This window comes from Diadema setosum, chromosome 2 (assembly GCF_964275005.1).
Source record: "Diadema setosum chromosome 2, eeDiaSeto1, whole genome shotgun sequence".
In the NCBI taxonomy this organism is placed as follows: domain Eukaryota; kingdom Metazoa; phylum Echinodermata; class Echinoidea; order Diadematoida; family Diadematidae; genus Diadema; species Diadema setosum.
Genome location: NC_092686.1, coordinates 13,484,374 through 13,501,773, shown reverse-complemented (window position 1 = coordinate 13,501,773; position 17,400 = coordinate 13,484,374).

Here is a 17,400-nt window from a genome sequence, read left to right as displayed (position 1 = left end):
TGTTTACTTTAATGGCGGTTTGTATGCTCAACCGAAGAGATTAAATTGATTGCCAGGTCTTGGCATTTGCGTAACTGCTATAACATTGTTTGCCTGCCTATGTTGTTTGCCTAATCCTCAATCAGAACGAGATAGATAATACTGGTAGATATACCAAAACTTCTCCCAGGAAACCATCTAAACTTGCATACAGTAGCAGGGATTGGGGATGCTTACGTTACTTGATTAAAAAGAAAAAAAAAGAAGACAGTGAACCTGCACGACCACTCAGAACACAGGAGAGAGAGAAAGATATATATATATATATATATATATATATATAGTATCCATGGTAACCCATGTAACAGTCTGGTGTAATAAAGGCTGATGGAGTGAGCGCTTTACAAAAACGACTATATATATATATATATATATATATATGTTTATATATATGTATATATATATATATATATATATATAAATATATATATATATATATATATATATATATATATATATATAGTATCCATGGTAACCCATGTAACAGTCTGGTTTAATAAAGGCTGATGGAGTGAGCGCTTTACAAAAACGACTATCATTATTGTATCATTATCATCATCAATATCATCCTGACCATGTGTGTCATTATGATAGGCGTCTAACGTCTGAAGGATTATTATCTATTCAAGATACCTTTCAAATTGATGTCATCCATAAGGGCCATTTCTCTTTAGGGCAAGAGCGTTGGTTTTGCTTTTTCAACGATTTGTAATGGATTTCTTTTTCTTGTTTAAAAAGCCTCCGAAAATTAGTTTCGATTGGCTTATTTACTTATTTCTGAATATTTTGAGAAATCAGTTATCAACAGTATGAGGTTTTTGTAGCTGAACATTCGGGGGGTTTTTCTCTTTCTCTAACAAAACTTGACAATTCACTGACCTGAAAGCAGGAGTTCACTACGATTTTGCTTCTTCGGGAATGTCCCTCTCAAATGTTTCGCAATTTGAATACAAAATCTTTACTTGTGTCTCTTATGTATGGCAACATTTAGTATGCACGCGGTGATAATAAACGACATCTGCTCTTGTGTCTTCGCCAATTATTTGATAGATTTTGTTATTTCTTTTTTCTCACCAGCATTGCATATCTCCGTCAAATGATAAAGAAATTAAATCGTAATCATTTTTATCTTCCTTACTGTCAGCCTGACTGCGGCGAGGTTAAGCACGATAGAAAATCTCCGTATATTACATCTGACAATAGTAGATTTTTTTTCACAACAGTGGCAATTCACAATTTAAAGGAATGCATATAGGCTCGTACTTTTTACCAAGGGACTATCCCTGTCGAGTGTTTTACACATTTTACTCTATTCAATTTTGATTCGTGTAGCTAAAAAAGCCATGAAAAACAAATAATATCATCAGCCTGCTCTTATATCTTTATGAGGGACTGCTGCACTCTCTGTAAACAAGCATTGCGTTTGTTATATTATCCATGCAAAACACATCCTTATTTATCGGTGGGAGGGTTGAAAATACAGTCAATGTTCTTATTGCTTGTTTCATTTCCAATAACAATTTTGATATGTACAGATGAATGAAAGGATCAGTGATGCATATGTTCTGTAGGGTGTTTTTACTTGTACCCTACAACATGTGACGTCAGCCTAGGACACACGTATTATGTTTAGGTAATTTTTGACATTATGTTCTTGTCACTTTTGCTGACCAATGTTTTCAGTTCAGTCGCAGTACTGTTTTTTTTTTTCTCTGAAATATGTTGATGACACAGCTATTGTTGGTTGGTTTTATTAATTGGGATTATGGAGAAGAGTGTAGAAATTTATTGTAAATGTTTGTGGAATGTTGAGATGTATATGTATAGGATCAGTGATGTATATGTTTCTGTAGGGGTGGTCTCATCCAACAACATGTGGACAGCATAGGACATTATATGACATGTATGAAGAGCTTGCTTCCAAAAGGCGCTAAATCCACCATTTTCAATGAATTTAGTACCTTTTGGAAGCAAGCTCTTCATATGTACGTGTGTGTCACTTTTGTCACTTTTACTGACTTCTCCTCTGCATTTATTACAATGGGGTTTTATAAGTCAATTGGAGAGTTGCAGTTTTTTTGTTTTTTTTTTCTTTTTTTGGTCAGTTTTATATTGCAACTGTGGATCAGTCAGTTTTTTGTTTTGTTTTTGTTTTGTTTTGTTTTTTTATCAGGTGTCATGTCTGATGCCATGATAATTCATATCGGGTTTTTTAAGGGTGGGTTCTGTCTCAAAGGGGATGGCTAGTAACTGATCAGTGGCAATCAGTGGGAATGCTGGGGGATGATTTTTCATTCAAAATTATTTGCTTCAGAATGGTCTCATATTCAAGTAATGTGCAGTTTAATGTTTCCAGATTAGCACGCATGCCTGTACAGTGACGGGGTGATTAAACTGCACATTACTTGAATATGAGACCATTCTGAAGCAAACAATTTTCACACAACAATAAATATATAATGTACTCTTAAATGAATCCCACAAGGATTGGAACAATCATCCCCAAGCATCCCCACTGATTCCCACTGATCAGTTACTAGCATCCCCTTTAAGTCCTGTTCATACTGTATATCAATGATTTCAGTTCAGTTGCAACACATGTTGACACTACCATTTACATTTATTCTACTCTGCAATAGTGGAGAGTATATTAGCGTTGAGATGTGTGGGTTGGTATAGCAGTCTTAGGAAAGGGAAACTTGCTCAAATTATAAGGATACTGAAACAAGTAAGCAAAATTACTGGTGTGCAATATCTATGGGATGATATCTGTAGACAGAGAATTATTAGGAAGGTTGAGTATATCGTCTTATGCGCAAATCACCCCCTGTCTGGGAAATAGTGCAAATGCAAATGCCATGTCACATTCTCGGGTGTGTGTACATGTACTCTACCACTCGCATTCTTGTTTGTGCTGTAGCTGTAGCTGTAGCTGTTACATTCTTGTGTGCCCTGCACCTGCCACATTCTTGTGTGTGCTGTTTCAGCCACATTCTCTGTGGGATGTTGTTCAAATTTGTTGAGTTTTTGTAAGGGAAGTTTTATGCAGGTAGTTACTTTTTTTTTTGATAGTGTTGTTTCAGATTTTTATAGGATGATATGTCAATATTTGTTTGTATGTGCTGTATCAGCCTTATTTTTTTTTTTGTATTTCATTGTATTTTACAACTGCTGTTATATATAATATTTGGATAGATATAAAAAACAGGTGCAATACTGTATGTCATGGATGTATATTTTGTTACTGAGTGTTAAGTTTCTCTGTGTTACTTGATGTGTGTTGTTATTTTCTGTGCTTCATTCTGAAATATGTATTTTACATATGTGTGTCTATGTACAATGTATGCCACTTGAATCACAAAAATGTTCAATTTTATGGACAATAAATAAATGAATGAATAAATGAATGAATACTGACAATTATTTTTGTCAATAATCTTATCCTTATTGTTGCATCTACTGTTTGGTTTGGTTCGAGTTTCTGTATGTGCTGAATCATTACAATGTATTTTTTTTTTTTTAATAAAGGTAAGGTAACAAATATTAATAGAGTATAAACAAATTATGCAAATAAAAGAAGATACGACTCATTATGTACAAATCGTAAATTACAGAATTCGTAAAATAATCAAACCATTGTCCTTGAAAAAAAAAAATCCATAACATGACACCATGACACAGAAAACAATGAAGTAATCAGAAAATAGGGAGGAAAACATCACACGATTGCCATCACAAGACTTGAATGGTTGTTTCAACAAATTATGAAATTAAATTTCCTTATTCCTATGATTTACTTTACAGTGCAGAATTATCATAGTTTAAAAACATGGACGAAATTTTGCACGATGACAATTTTCTTGTTAATATGTAGATGAGTGTGGGGGAGTGGCGTTTCAAAATAAATCAGTGCGTTGTGTGAGAATGTATGAGAGAGTATGTGTGACAGTTTAAGATTATGTAAACTCTAGAAATAAATTAGGTGTACTAAACTTTGTGCATATATAGCTGTGATAGTTTAATGTATAGTTGCCCTTCCATATTTTCAGGAGTACGTACTTGTATGAAGCCGGTTGCTATTTCATTTTCGTTCAGCGGTGACAAAAACTTGAAAGACCTTTCACAGATGTAGTATTGGTTGGGCAAATACCTTTTTAGATGAATCTACATTCGAGTCTACGTAGAGATATGTTGTATAACAATGAGGAAAATTCTTGTTCTGTTAGCCCCATCCACAGAGATTTTTAACATTTTTTTTTTTTACATCGTCAACAAATCAAAACATTTCGGTTAACATGAGAGCATTAATCATGAACACATTATAGTTACATAAATCGTCTTTCTAAGAAACAAATTACTATCGATATGATGATCGGTCGGTAGCACATTAACATAATAAAGTGTAACATATAAAATATGTATGACATAATTATGTCACAAAAGGTAAATGCTTGTCACATACTTGTGACAATTAAAAAAAAAATATTCAAACCGATCTACTTTCTACAAAAATTTCTGTAATTACCTTTTCAGGGAGATAGTCTTCATTTCTATAATAATCGGTGATTGATGATGTGAACTGCAGGAGGCATTGTGCTCCATGTCAAAATGTATTACTATAGTGTATAGCAATTTAGTAATATAGTAATATATTGTATTGTTATATCATAACAATATCTAAACTAAACATACTATACAATTCCAAGCTTTATTCTGCAAACCCTGACAACCAATGATTTCTTTTTGATAAACTGCTCTGTTGTCTGTTTTAACTAAAATCTATTCTCTTGATGATTTGCGCAAATGCATGGGTAAAAGTGACATTCATAAATAAACAAATGCACAAGTGTTTGGAAATGTTAAGTACAAAAACAGCAACGACTTTTATTGGTTAAATTTGATCTGCACAGAAGATAATTGATGAACAAAATCTCTGGCACTATTTTGTATTGGAACCAACACAAACCAAAATCCAATTAACAGTTAAAAGTTTGAGGACAGAGGAGTTCTCCAATTTTGGCGGAGCCAGACCGACACTTCTCAAAGTGCCCCTTTCCTGCTGTCAAACAGAAGAAGCTCTCTCAGAAGAGGACCAGTCCTAGTAGTACTGGTAGTATAGGACCAGAGAGGTGGGAAGAGAAGCGAGGCCCTTCCCCCATTGCCAGGAGGCAGACCACCTCGTTTCTAACCCGAGCAGAAGAAGTCGTTATTTTCCAGTGTGTCATCTTTATCAAAGTGCCTTTTCCATTTTCCAAAACTTTTACTTTTTTCTACATTGAGGGAATAGTGTCTGTTCGTGCATGCGAATGTCTTTGGGTGTTAATGTGTAAGTAATGGAACAGCATCTGAGTGTATGATTTGAATATGTGAAAGTTGTAATAATGACAATAGCACGCTATATTAGAACTAATAACATTAAAATCTACTAGGAAACGATGTGAGAGCAAACTGTGATATAATATCTAATTTTGTATTGAATAAAAAAAAGGAATCATTTATTACATTCAAACCATTAGGAGATTTTGGATACTTCATATTTGAAAGATTAGCAAAGGGTCCGTACATCGTGATGTAAAAGAACAAATGCTTGTATATATATATATATATATATATATATATATATATATACACATCTCTCCCATCTCTCTGTCTCGCTCTCTCTCTCCATATATATATATATATAATATATGTATACATATATATACATACATGTATAATGAAAAAGAACCAAAAAACAGACTTTTTAAGTATACCACTTGTACTTTTAGCCACTCTTAAGTGACTCAGTATTACGTACTGCTGACGGCTTCCCAAATGATTTGTTAACTAGAACAGAGTTTGAGCTTGACATACACTTCACAACTCATACTCACTGATATCGCATGCTTTCTTAAGTTAATGAATAATGTTATGCCCATATTGTTTTCATGCATGCGTATGAAAACATTTCCCCATTGGTCGAACATGAATTGCATTACCTAACAAACTGGATGCCTGCTCCTGAACCCAATCGTTAATTCATACAAACAGATAAAGTTGTGTGTTTACAAATTTCTCAAAAAGTTGACAGGATACCTCCCGTCAGTAATTGCTTTGCAACTTGGAATCATTTAGAATATTTAACATCTACGACGAGTTCGGAGATTACCTTATTGAAAACTGAATATCAAAAGTATGAACTATGAATTAAGGCTGTCATGTAATCAATGAATATTTTCCATGAATGAACTGTCAACCATCTTGTCTATAGTCGATTTACTTCATTCAGTCCTTTGACAATGTTGACAGTAATTTTATGCTTAACGAAATGGCAATTAACAAATTAACAAGAAACTTTCGTGTAATGGAATATAAATAGTTTGTAAAGTGGTTGGTTTTTAAATACATATTAGATGTTTAACTCGGAGTTGGCATCTAAAGTGTTAGCGATCGGGATATAATTCTCGGTAATTGTCGATGATGAAAATGTGGAAATGTTGTACTATTGCCTTCACGAAGAAATATCAAGAAGATATTGTTATTGTGATTTACTATCACGAGCATCTAAATCAGTATGATTCAACCATTGGTGTAACATTTCCTGTCATGTTTTATCAAAAGTCGGGGTTTGAATACACTATGCAGCATGCCCCTATCTTCACACTTATATGGAGTTTCAATATTAACTCAGTTTCTAGATTTGTTGGTCTCGAGAACATTAATGTTGGTCTCAAGAACAAGTAGGGAATGCACCCTACGAACATTGCTTCTTCAGCATTCCTCCCCATCTCCTGCCAATTCTAAACTTGATCTTCGTGGGTTTTCTTTTCTTTTTCACCCAATCATTTTGTATATCCATAAATTTCATTTGTAATATTTTGTAATGTTGACATATATATGTATTTATATTTTAGGTGAAAAATTTGTATTTACAAGTTCTGTTGTAGATGGAGAAAATGAATGTATGAATAAATGAATGAATGAAAGTGTCCGGTAGGTGTATCTCACAAAATAACTGAGCAATTTAGTCCTTGCCCTTCCCAAATGATTTCGCGTCGAAATAGTGTAAACTTACACAAAGCAAACTTGGGTGTTGTTTATGTAAATCCTGAAATCTCTGGAAATCACACATCATAATACTATGAAAGACACACACACACACACAAACACACACACACTTCAATCATTTTCGTTGATGTCACATGCAAAAGCATCGGTTTGCTTCTAAGTCTCAGTCAATCATAACAGGACCAGTTTTTATTATACTGGTGACAAAATCGTGGTCCTGGCGGTCTCGCGTATACTAGTATTGAAAAGCCCATCCAGCTATACCACGGCGGCGGTACGGTCTGAGCGATCACGCCAGACAAGGAACGCAGGCGGAGTTTATCATGAGCGTAGGCCTATAGTTTCCAGCTTGTAGAACCAGCTCTTCAAAAAACATTCGCAACATTCACGTTTATCTAAATCTGTTAGAGGGGAAGAAAGAGAAATGAAATAGCAGAAGAATTTGTAGGAAACATCTTTAAAGGTGATTAAACTTACCTCGGTGGTGGGGTCCAGCTTGACAGATATTGTGACCAGTCTATGCTCTAAAGCGTATCCTATCTCCACACAGCATTATAGAGCATTGCATGTAGTGTGCAGGAACACACCGCTTCCTGTAACGAGGCGTCGGGCACAATGGGGAAACGATAATGGCAAATATACTTTTGTCATGCGGAAAAGCATGTGTAGTCAAACACAACCGTGACACAAGGCAATACTATACTACGCAGTATCCAAGATATGGAGGCGATGCAAACAATGTAATTTTTCGGATTGATCGACAAAGCTTGAGCAGGAATGGAACATCCAAGGAGGATCTGCGTGCCATTATTTCTGAAAAAAGTTTTCCAGGTATTGAAGTATGTCGCAGTCAGTACAGACACCATCCTGACAGTTATATGACACCTTTACGAACAATTGATATTGATATTCAGTTCAATAGCATTATTGAAAACTTTTAAAATATGTAACATCTAATTAAGATGGTTATGTTTCTTTTCCTTCGCCCGCTTTCTCGTTTCCTATCGCACTTGGTTTCACTCTCTTTCTGCAAATGAAGCATTATATTACACCCACTCACACACGCGCGCCCACACACACACACAATATATATATATATATATATATATATATATATATATATATATATATATATGTATATATATAATAAGTGATAGAGAAGGGGGAGGAGATGTTGAATACGTTGACTGTTTACATAATGATTATCTTTTGATGCATTTATACGAATCCGTTAATTAAAAAATTATCATTACGTTGTATTACTGAGAGCATAAAACTCTCTTTTATTCTTTTCATTATACAAGCAATTGAAAGAGAAGGAATTAAACATAATTCATCAGTGTAGTAAAGTCAAAGAGAAAGGTGTCCCGTGAAAGCCTCAAGGACTTGGTGATGGGACCACCTGACAAATTATTATGTGTTCTGTTCACCGAACTCTTGCATTCGAACAAGGATGAGAGATTGATGATGAATCCGAATTTACCAGAATCTAACCTGAAATATGAGAGTGTTCAGTTTTACAAGCTTTCTCCAATGAGTGACAAAGTCTAGTTTTTATATACATCGCAATTATGTCTCCAAAAGACAATAACCATGAGAAACAAATTTTCTCTAGCATTCGTTTTGACGTCAAATCAAATTGAAAGACATCTTTCGCTTCAAAATTTTGCTGCCCCGCAATAATTTGGCAATATTATCTTTAAAGAAGGAAAGTCCATGGTGGAGCTGTATAGTCATCGGCCCATATGACTTTCATCGAGTTGCGGGTTGAATTTCACCATTCACCATTTGAAAAGATGTGAAGTAGCCAATTAGGGAGTTCATGGTTAGCGCATGTCTCATTTGACCCCTACACCACAGACTTTCAAATAAAGGACCTGTCACAGAGCATTTTTTTGTTGAAGCATGCCACCTTTGTAATCAATGTCAATGAAATGCGTGTGCAGCTTTTGTTAAACATTATTGATGAATCACTTTCACCTGTGCGTTCTAACAAGGTGAAACACGCAACTTAACATTCCAAATCCTCATTTGCCTGGGGATTCTTTTCGTTTGAAAGTCAATGGCAAATACACAAACATTCTCATTTGACCTTTATTTTGCACATGCGCAAATCGCAACCGTGAACTCACTTAGTATATCAGATTCCATGTCACATTTCTGAATATAATAATCAGATGACAAATCATCACATATTATCATGCTGTAACTAACTTTCATTCATTTCACCAGTGCTATAGGTTTGGCGCTGCCATTTTATCATTTCATTTTCTTCTTCTTGTTGCAACAGAGGCATACACTAGAAGGATGGTAAGCTATCAAAGTGGTTTTGATAAATGAACTTTATCTACAGGCACCAAGGGCACAGTCTCCGTTTCATTCATTACAATAATGCTCTGTCACATGCACGTGCATATATTCTTTTTTTAAACTACAATTCCATTATTGATCCAAAGACAAAAAAAGATCTGTGCCATCATTCTCAAAGGAAAAAAAAAACTGACGACGACATGAGACTTTAGATAAAAGAGAATGGTTGGGCCAAGTCTCTCTGGAAAGATATTGGAAAATGTGAACTATGATAATCCACTTCATTTTTAGGGGATTCACAATAACAGTGCTAGTATAGTTCATTAGGCACGTCTTTCTTTATCACATATCTCGTGTTATATGCGATTTTTACATTGTACTGCATGAAAGCACGTTATCTATATCTGATAAGGAAGGGGGTGGCTTATTCGATTGCTCGTCCTTCAGAGATCTTGTATCATTATTCATGTTTGTTATCTTCACGAAAGAGCGATCCTCCCTCCCCTTAAAGACTAGCCAACAATAAGAGATCCATAAAAAAAAAAAGCACAACCTGTTGGTACGACGTCCTTAGAATCATTTATTAGGTACAATTTTCCGAAAAAAAAAAAACGCACGATAAAAACTCGACAGGTGAAAATTGCTATGCATCAAATCCATAGTTTTTAAAAGCCTCCCTGCAGTTTTGAAATGTAGTGGCTGAATCCCACACAAAGTACAACAAATGTTATTTGTACACGTAGCCAACAGCTGCAGCTTCCCTCTGTTGTCGTAAAAATCAATGAAAATTAAAGAATTCGATATAACCCTTTAAATTGGAAAAGCTATTGCGATGCAAACAGTGAGAAATCTGTATAGATTAAACCATCACCAAAATAGCAGTATAGAAGGAAAAAAGCGTTTACAACAGCCGTTGGAGGACATGATCATAATGGCTTATTGACTCCATTATCTGCGTATGTTCCTATTAATCCAAGGTTCACATTTTGCCCACAAAGGTATCTCAATATTGAGGGTGTTATAAAGAGTAAACATACTCTTCCCCTTCCAGACTACACGCCCTTATCCTTTTGAGAACAGCCAAGTCGTGAGTTTATGCAGGCACATAACTATTTCCACGCCAAAGTTAATTCAGTTCTAGCCTCACGTATGTTGTTGACTTTTATGACTTTGCATGTAAATCAAGTTAACCTTTAACTAATCAACCTATAACTTTGAATTCAAGGGTGTATTTGACAACTCATCTTGTGCCTGTAGGAAATGTTTTCCAATTTATTTCTGCCTGTGTTATTCATCAAGTTACCTAATACATTAGTCTTTCCTTGTTGGTATATTGGTCGTAAAATGACAATCTCAAAGAAAATTACAATGGTCTTCGTCCTTGCCCTTCGACCTTTCACCATGTTTATATGTGTATATATATGTACATATATATATATATATATATATATATATATATATATCCAGGCATACATATATGTATGATTATATGATATATATGCTGCCAATATTTCTGAATATTTTGGCTTGAAGCTATGGTTAGAAAATAATATTTTGACTGTTAAGTTTATCACTGGACGTTTCTATGCCGCAATTTCATGGACGTACAATGTAAGTATCAGCTGTAATACCAATAGAGAGTCCTACCTTACCAGTAACTATACGGCTATTTTTATAGCAAAAGCTCACTGACCTTTGATTTTTCATAATGATGTAAAATAAGATCAATATTTATTCAGTATGATTATTCATCACAAAGCATGAATTTGTAAAGTATCGTGAGAACTCATCCGATCATACCACGACAAAGAATTCAAAATCAAAATGGCTCCTACGCACTTTGGTGCAGAGACACAGACATTCAGTATCAGCGAAAGAGTCATACAACAGTGGGCGGCGGTTTTCTATGTTTGTTATTGGTGGTGCTATTCAGAGACAGCCACAAAAGTAAAGGAACACAAAGGTCACTCGACTGTCTTTACACTCGACTGATTCAGAGGGGTTTCCCCAATATCACCAACGCCATTTGTGTTTTTCTTCTGTGACCCTCTGTGTTCCAGGTCGATTTGGTCTTTTTGTTCGACTGCTTGTTCTGCGATTTTTCTTTTCTTTTTTTCTTTCTTTCTTTGAGAGAGCGTTTATTATATACCTTCACAAATCATGCACTATGTTTTTCATCTTCTTTATTACCTTTGATATATGAAAGGAGAGTTAACATTACTTTGCTATATCAACACTGATCAATCGACTCAACTCAACTTATCAGCAAAACTAAGCAACGAAAGATGCTGCCATTTAATGTATATTATTTCATACGACATGAAATATAGTCAAATGTCTATTGAAACAAAAAGTCATTCTTTTTTAGGGGGTGGGGAGGGGAATCATATTCCTTTTTATATCATCATATTTTTTAACGCTTTGACAAGTGATAGGAAAGAATGCCTTCGCGTCTTGACACTTTGTGGATAAACGGTTTCAACGTTGATTGTTCCAGATCGATTTTGTGTTTTTGTTATAGTATTGATTGTTGATCTTGTTTGTTGTTTGTTTGCTTGTGTGCTTGTGTGTTTGTGTGTGTGTGTGTGTGTGTGTGTGTGTGTATCAGACGAACAGCGAATTTATCATAAATTGCAGCATTAACGGCGATATACCTACATTTCTTTTTCCTTCTCCCTGCATCAGTACATGTATGATGACTCACAGTCAAAATTTGGAGCTCCTTGGGTTTCCAAGTTACATACCTAGATTGTTCGCATGACTAGTAGGGATGGGGTATGCAATAAGGAGTGGTGCAAATAGGCCCAACAGAAAACGTACAAAAGTCATGTAAAGTGAATGAGGAAATATCACCCCTTCACTTAAATTCAGCTTGCCATGCCATTTACACGTCTACAGCTTGACAAAATATAGATTGTTAAAGGAGAAGTTAGGACGAGTTAAACTTTAGTCTGAAAAGAATGAGTAAAATAATGTACAAACACTCTAAGAGTAAACATTGTAGTAAATTGGGTAAAAATTAGGAAGGTTATGAAATTCTGGTTTTCCTAACTTTTCACAAAACCGTTTTTCAACAGTCAATATGATGAATATGAAAATCCCCAATGAGAAAAAAAAAAAGAGCCAAATGGATTACGTAACCAGGGGTTGAGTAAGACTTGTTAGGTGAGAAATCTGAGGTTACTTTTGAATACGTCCCCCCCCCCCCCATTTGAAGCCAACGGAAGAATAAGTTTCTAATTCTTACCAGAGTTTTTTCTCATTACAATATAATAAGGTCTTATTTACCCAGGGTAGCCTCTTCAGTGTTGCCACTGTTCTACCAGAGGGCCCTGCAATTATTATTACCCTGGCATTGCCAGGTACCCATTTATACACCTGGGTCGAGAGGGACATAGTGGGTAAAAACATCTTGTCCAAGGACGTAAGCACTGGGCGGGATTCGAACTCGGGTCCTTCGATCGGGAGTCGGGAGTCTTATCCTCTATGCCACAGCGCTTCATGAAGAAAAAGTTTAATTCAACAGGCTCCAGATGTCTTAGGCAACTCTGTCATCTTAACTCTTTCATCACCAGGCATTGGTATAACTATACCGCAAAATGAAAATGTTCATGGCTCGCTACACTTTCCCACACAAATACACGCACATCTTGCCTAGCTCCACTGAAACAAACATGATGATGAATGTAGAAATTAAAAAAAAAAGAAAGCATCGCATCTGACATGGAATCAAGCGTTTTACACGTTTATCTGATACAGATTTGCATCGTTTTTATTTCACCGCCAATGAAATCAAGGTCCATGAGGCATTGATAAAAGTGACGTTACAAGGAGTTAAAATGTGTTAGAGTGAATGATACATAGAATAGTATATAAGCATAAAATACGACATTGTTAGCCGTTACTTTGATTCCTGGTTCAAGAAGTACTTTTGGTACAGCATGTGTTGATAACAATGAATTTTACCTGGTTCCGATTTCATCAATAGCATATCATGGTGTAAAAAAACAAACAAACAAACAAACTGAATGCATAGAGACACCCATACACACACACACACACAAACACACACACACACACACACACACACATATTGTATATATATATCATGGTATGATTTTGCGCAAGATTATGTCATGATTAAACTACATTTACTTGAAAGACACAGTTCTCATAGTTACCCAAGTTGTATACTTTTTTAGGAATAAGCAATATAACACACATGGCGTATCAGTGATAACATCAGATGTCAAATGACTAATAAACTGGACACCGTTCAATTGAAACTCGAAGGATTTTCCGTCTGAAATAGCCAGTTTAGATATAACAGAAATTGATAGTCAGGGCACGCCTTAGTTCAATATTTTGTGCATGCATGTGTATTAGTGAGACGTTGGATATGTTGACAAGAGGATTGATTTTTACTTTTTTGCGAACTCTCTTTATTTACATTTATCAGAAAAGAAATTGTTAAAAAGATCTCTTTAATAATTGTAGCTTACATTGCCTTGTAATGAATTTGATGTGTATTATTAATCATTGTTTGAAAAATGGAGGTTTCATCTGAGTCACAGAGTCGAGTCAGGATTAAGCTGAAAATCAGCACCGCTGAAAGGGATTTCTAACCTCAGATGCCGAAACCTAAGTCTAACAATAGACATAGTGTATCCAGCTCGACAATGGACTCTACAACAGTAAAGATTGAATCAGTTTACATATTGCAGTTTTATACGGAAGGAAATCACTCATGAGGCAGATCGTATTTCAGTGTAATGCCTATACATGGAACGAATAGGAAATAGAGTATACTGTTTCGTACAGTCAAGTAGGCCTACTATAATAAAAAACTGACCCAAGTATTTAGTACTCTAAGTGGACCCCATTGAAGACTAGCTATATTGTACAGCTGGATATGGGCTATCCGCAGCCATCTTGTCAGATGGAAAACGAAAACGAACGAACATGGTTCAGTCGAAAATCAGAATTGTGACAAAGCACCAAAAGCGATCGACCTGAACAGATTTCCAGGAAAGACATGGTATTTCCGGCTCGACAAGTAGTGGCGCTACAACCCAAACACTGGGTCAGTTATCATATTTCAGTGTGATACTGAAAGAAAATAAACCGCACATACTTATGAGATTATTATAATTATTACAATTATTTCTGAACACGTGGAACGATATCTATTCACGTACGATATATAAGGTCAGGGGTAAAAGCGTTAGTAGGTCAAGGGTGTTCCCAAGCCTATAAAGGGGTCCTTCAAAAATACTAACTTTAGGTTGATATACGCCATTCTAGTTTGGTTGTTGTTTTTTTCTGAAAAATTGCACTTCATTGTGGGACAATTTTGTTTTGCTATTTTCTCTTTCTTTCTTTTTTTTCTGGGGGGGGGGGTCCAAAAAGATAGATAGACTACATGAATAAACAGTATGGGAATAATCACTTTTTCAGGACAGGAAAATATTGTTTAGACTTTCATGATAATTTCCGATACTCATATTTCCTGTTTTCATTTCCTGTATTTTAATATAGCTTAATTCTTTCAGTTCTTTTTCGATTTTTGGGGGGTTTAATTCATTTCTTTGTTGTTGTTTTTCTTTGTCTCCAGGACATAGAAGAAAGATCCTACAATTCACGGATTAAGATGCTGCACTGAATAACAATTTTCATCCCTCATGACCTGCTTCGGGTTGCCGTTACGAATTATACACAAGAAAAGCAGCATTTTTGGTGAAGAATTTTCAATTAGACTAGTAAGTAGGGAAAAAACAACGTTCACGACAGGCTGGCGGTGATCATGACTATGGAAGCATATATATGGCAGTCCAGTTCCGTGTTTGTGAGCACGCAGGTTTCGTTTTTGCTCTGATATCCCAATATATAAGATCCACAGTATTGTTGTAACCAGTGTTTTGTCAAGTTCTTCTTTTGTGGGTCATTATCATTTTTTTTTTTGAATTTGTGTAATCACTCTGATGGTGGTGAAGTAAAAAGATATCGTGGAAATGTAATGTGTACAGTATATATACAGTTTATGATTGACTGCAGGTGACAGTTATAAATGCCAATGAACTTCACGAATTTCTAAACCGATCCTAAAAAATGTTCAAAAATATCGAAACCTGTTGGAGACCATAAATCACGCACAAAACTAATTTGGGTATGATATAATCATGATCAAGCGTTTACATAACGAATTCGTGTTTTTCGTCTGATTTGTTGGCTTTGTGTCCCAAATCTTTAATGGTTACCATCACAGACACTGAATAATTGTAATGTCATATGTAAAATTGTGGTATGTTATTGTCTGATCAAATATTCTTGTCAACGAGCTGCAGATTCCATTTTGGGTCTTGCCATCAGGCTCTCCGAATTCATCATTAGCATTTCCACATTGTACTTCGTTTCCCTCTCTTCCTCTTTCCCTCTACCTCTCTCTCACTTTCTACCTAGAGCTTGACGGCAGGCACCAAATGCCTTAATAGCTGTACATGTTACTTTTTGTGTCTTACTGATCATATCCTTGCAATAGTTCAAATGCAACAACAGTTTATTGTGTACATACCAAAGTAGGCGTTATATGCAAACCATGTTCTACTCCGGAAACCAATGATAGCTCGGTCACAGTAATGGTTCACATTTTTTTGTATAGTTTTTTCATTTCTTCTTCTTCTTCTTCATCTTTTTCATCACATAGGCATACCCCGCTTTTCTTATTTGGCACCATTAAATCACCTGGTCTTATCTTCTATCGGTTCTCCGTTTCTTTTTCATAAACACTGATTACTCGGGGCTTAAAGCCAAATAAGCTAGCTTTCATGTAGGTCAGGTCATACTTCTCTTTTATCAATCCCATTTCGATTTTGACCAGTTATCATTACACGTAATTACTGTGTTTTCACCATGTACATGTATATTGTTTGTTTTCTGCACATTGTTTACAAGGTAAAAAACAAAAACAAAAAAAGACCTTGTATTATTATTTTTATTGTAATGTTCATAAATGAGAAGTATGAAAATAAATGAATTGAATTGAATTGAAAGATTTTTTCCTACGCTCCATGTTCTGTAACAGCTTTGTGATATGATATACAGTACATATATATTTATTTATGTTTTCCTTACAAGCAGGGTTGTCTTGTTCAGCAGCAGAGCCACCAAGGCCTGCTTTACAAAGGACTCAGGAGCCCTGCGTTAAGTACAAAAGTTACAAAATAAATTACGTACTTACAAATTATATCAAGTAAAATATATATACAAATGGAAAATGAATCAAAAACATAATATATGAAAACATACAACATAATACAAATGGCGGTCATACGAAATAATAGCGAAATCAAAAGATAGACTGGTGATGGCGGAGGCGTTTCTTGAAAATTTGTAATGAAGGTGATGATTGAACGGAAATTGGTAATGAAAAGAACATTTTACTGGCGGAGTATGAAAAAGAACGTTTTTGTTGTCTGTTTTTGGCTTAGGTAAGTATAACTGATTCATTAGGACATGTCTGGTAGGATATTTTTATAACGTGACGTTGAGTTGCAAGTTTACAAAGTAAGGTGGGGCTATATCATACTATTCTATAAGCCAATACGCAGTACAGATATTCTAATCTCTTTTTAATGAATTGTAGTTTAACTTGATGCCCGATAGTCTGCATCTAGTACCAAACGAGAGTACTTGTTTCGACACCATTGAAGTCTATGAAGATTCTTCTTCGTTAAAGATCCCCTTGCACAGCAATATTCAATGTGAGGAGGTTTAACATTGCTCTGTTAATGTTAATTCAACTAAATTATAAGGAAAAGGTGGAGGTCAAAAGATGAATTAACAATTAACTCTGCCACAAAAGTAACTGCTATATCATACAGTACTAGTCTATCTGTACAAATTAATGTGTGATATAGCGAGAGAAACTACACCTATTCTAAGCGACAAAACGCTAATGACGATGCACGGCAAAAACTGACGATTTACTCCCACAGCAAAATCTGA